We start from the raw sequence: 3,748 nt of genomic DNA on the forward strand, positions 1-3,748 counted from the left end.
GGGTGCTTCGCTGGCAATGGAAGTCCGGAGGTGGGGCATCCCAGCGGCGGCGGTGGGTTTGTAAGGTGAAAATAGTTTGTAAGAAGAGGCAAAAAAATCTTAAACCCCGGGTTTGTATCTCAAAAAGTTTGTATGATGAGGCGTTCGTAAGACGAGGTATCACTGTATATAGATATATATAAATCATTTTCATTTGTTTCCTTCCAGGACAAGAAACATGGGGGATGGGGAAAAAAACATCTCCCTCCCACTTAGCTTTCAAACCGGATTTTTAAACAGGTGCTTCAAAATGAGCCTCTCCTCTTCCCCCCTCCTTCTCCCAAAACCTCATTTTTTTCTATCTTTGCATTATCTCTACCCAGGCATCATCCATCCACCTGCCCCCCCATACTCCTCCCGCAAACAACGCAGGGAGTTTAAAAAAAAAAAACCTGGCCTCTTCCATCTTGCCAAACTCTTGAATTCCCAGCTTCCCGCAGGTCTTTTAAAAGACATCAGTGCTTCCTCCTGAAAAAAAAAAGGAGGGGTTTCCTTATTTATCCCCCCACCCCCTCAAACCTTGTGCGGAACCACAGCAAGCTGCCAAAAAATGGGGACGAAGCAATCTGTCCTCCACCCACGCCACCTCCTTCCTTGGCAGGAGAAGAGGAAGAGGCCTCTGGGCGAGAGAGGGGCTTCTGTTGGGCTCAATCCAGGCCGTGTGGCACAGCTAATGTCCTACTTTCCTAACGTGGCATCATGCGCCGCCCACAAACACAGGCATGTGCTTTCGGGCTCTTGAGCGAAGCTGCTAGCAAAAGCTTCAGGGAGGGTTTCAAGCAGGGATAGTTTCCGCTTAACTTTCCCTACCGGTTTGCAAATGTGAGCATGCACACATTCATCTCTGCGCATGTCATTTATTGATTGATTGTATTTATATGATGCTCACTCCAAATGGTACCTCTATCTGCAAACGCCTCTACTTACGAACTTTTCTAGATAAGAACCGGGTGTTCAAGATTATTTTGCCTCTTCTCATGGACCATTTTCCAATTACAAACCCGAAACTATAACCAGAAAAGGCAGGGAGGAGCCTCCATGGGACCTCTCTAGGAATCTCCTGAGAGGAAACAGGGCCGGAAAAGGTGGGGAGAAGCCTCCATGGGGCCTCTCTAGGAATCATCTGGGAGGAAACGGCCAGAAAAGGCGGGGAGAAGCCTCCGTGGGGCCTCTAGGAATCATCTGGGAGGAAACAGGGCCGAAAAAGGCGGGGAGAAGCCTCCGTGGGGACTCTCTAGGAATCTCCTGGGAGGAAACTAACTGGTAAAGGTGGGGAGAAGCCTCCATGGGGCCTCTCTAGGAATCTCCTGAGAGAAAACAGGTCCGGAAAAGGTGGGGAGAAACCTCCATGGGGCCTCTCTAGGAATCTCCTGGGAGAAAACAGCCGAAAAAGGCGGGGAGAAGCCTCTGTGGGGCCTCTCTAGGAATCTCCTGGAAGGGAACAGGGAAGAGAAAGGCAGGGAGAAGCATCTGTGGGGCCTCTCTAGGAATCATCTGGGAGGAAACGGCCAGAAAAGGCAGGGAGAAGCCTCTGTGGGGCCTCTCTAGGAATCTCCTGGGAAGAAACCGGGCCGGAAAAGGCGGGGAGAAGCCTCTAGGGGGCCCTCTAGGAATCTCCTGGGAGGGAACAGGGCAAAGAAAGGCAGGGAGAATCCTCCGTGGGGCCTCTCTAGGAATCTCCTGGGAGGAAAGAGGACCGGAAAAGGCAGGGAGAATCCTCTGTGGGGCCTCTCTAGGAATCTCCTGGGAGGAAACAGCGCCTCCACCCTCCCTGTGGTTTCCCCAATCGCACACATTATTTGCTTTTACATTGAATCCTATGGGATTCCTATTGCTTCTTACAAACTTTTCTACTTAAGAACCTGGCTACGAAATGAATTAAGTTCGTAAGTAGAGGTACCACTGTTAATACAACAATAAAATCAGTTAAAATCTAATAATAAAAATCAATAATGACAATAATATGAAAACCATACTTGTAATCAGCCTAATTCCGCTGGAAAAGCCAGGTCTTAACGGCTTTTTAGAAGACCAGTAGGGTGAAGATAGTGCAGATCTCTGGAGGCAGTTGGTTCCACGGAGTCGGAGCCGCCACAGAGAAGGCTCTTCCCCGAGGTCCCACCAGCCGACATTGTTTGGCGGACGGGACCTGGAGGAGGACGACTCTGTGGGCCCTTTACTCGCGCGCTTGCTGCCAGCCTCAAAAATACGCCCCAAAAGAAGTGCCATAGAGCCAGGGCGGATGGACGGGCCAACCCACGATTCCCACTACTGGTTCAGGTCCAAAAAATCCCAGATTAATCAACCAATCTCTTGTTTGCAGAAGTTGTGGGTGCTTCATGACTGGAAGCTTTCAAGAAAAGACCGGACAATCATTTGTCTGAAATGATAGAGCAATGTTTGAGCAACGGCTAGACTAGAAGACCTCCAAGGTCCCTTCCAACCCTGTTGTTATTCAGTTACCATGCTTGAGAAACACTGGCCTCTTATCAGGGCTGACAAATGTCATTTTTGGTATGAAAGTGAGACCTAAGGAGCTGGTTGTGCGGTTTTTGTTTTTTTTGTTTTGAAAATTGCAGCTTAGGGGACCCTTTTGAGTTTTAGGACCCCCCAATTCTGGATCTTTATCCGTCTGTGGAGCTGCCACATTTGTGAGTAAAAACCCATTGTGGAGCCCATTAAGTGAGGACTGTGGCTGTGACTTTAATAGAAAGCCTAATTTTGCCTGTAACAAATTATCTGGCCGAATCTCTGCCGAACACGGCCCGGTGGAACACAGATTATTTTTTAAGTGCCTCATTATTTTATCCTCTTAACATTTAATACCAAAGTTATAATTGCACGCAGCTGAAGCTGCTAAAAGGAATGCTAAGAAAAATCAAAACTTCCTGTCCATTTGGAGATGCTTTTGATGGGCTTTTTTGGGGGTGTGTGGGGAGCTTTGATTACGATTCCTAAATGACGGATGTTTTTGGAAGGAGGAGATCTTCCATCCTGCTGAGATTAAAATAGAAAATATAGGACAAGCTGCCGCTGCTGGACATTTCTGGTCGGTCTTGAGAGAAGGCGCAGGAGCGGTTTTTCGTACACCGTTGTTCTTGTGGGAATTCTGAAAAAAATGATCAAATATTTGGCAATGGCCTCGTGGCCTTTGTAGTGCCTGGCCCCTTCTCCGCCAAGACATAGGGAAGTATAAAAAAATTTGTGGCCGCTGTTTTGAAGGTGTAGGACCGTGGTGGAGAATCTATGGCATGGGAGCCATGGGTGGCACGCGGAGCCATATCGGCTGGCACACGAGCTGTTACCCTAGCTTAGCTCCAATGTGCATGTGTGTGCGGGCTAGCTGATTTTTGTCTTGCCCAAAGGCTCTGGGAGGGCATTTTCGGCTTCTGGAGAGTCTCCGGGGGAATGGGGGAAGGTATTCTTGCCTCTGGGGTCTGGGGAAGCTGAAAAAGGGGCCCACCAGAGTTTGGGAAATGGGCTGTTTCAGGCCTCCAGAGGACCTCTGCCTTATACTTTTTTGAACCCAGAAATAAGCACTTGGCCTTATTGCCATGCACTGTAAAGCCCAATTGGACTTATTATCAAGGGAGGTCTTATTTTGGGGGAAATGGGGTATCTCTCTCTCTCTCTCTCTCTCTCTTCTATCTATCATCTGTATGTCTGTCTATCTATCTACCTATCTATCCTTCCATCCATCTATCTTCCT

The sequence above is a fragment of the Erythrolamprus reginae genome, chromosome 8, assembly GCF_031021105.1.
Source record: "Erythrolamprus reginae isolate rEryReg1 chromosome 8, rEryReg1.hap1, whole genome shotgun sequence".
In the NCBI taxonomy this organism is placed as follows: Eukaryota; Metazoa; Chordata; class Lepidosauria; order Squamata; family Dipsadidae; genus Erythrolamprus; species Erythrolamprus reginae.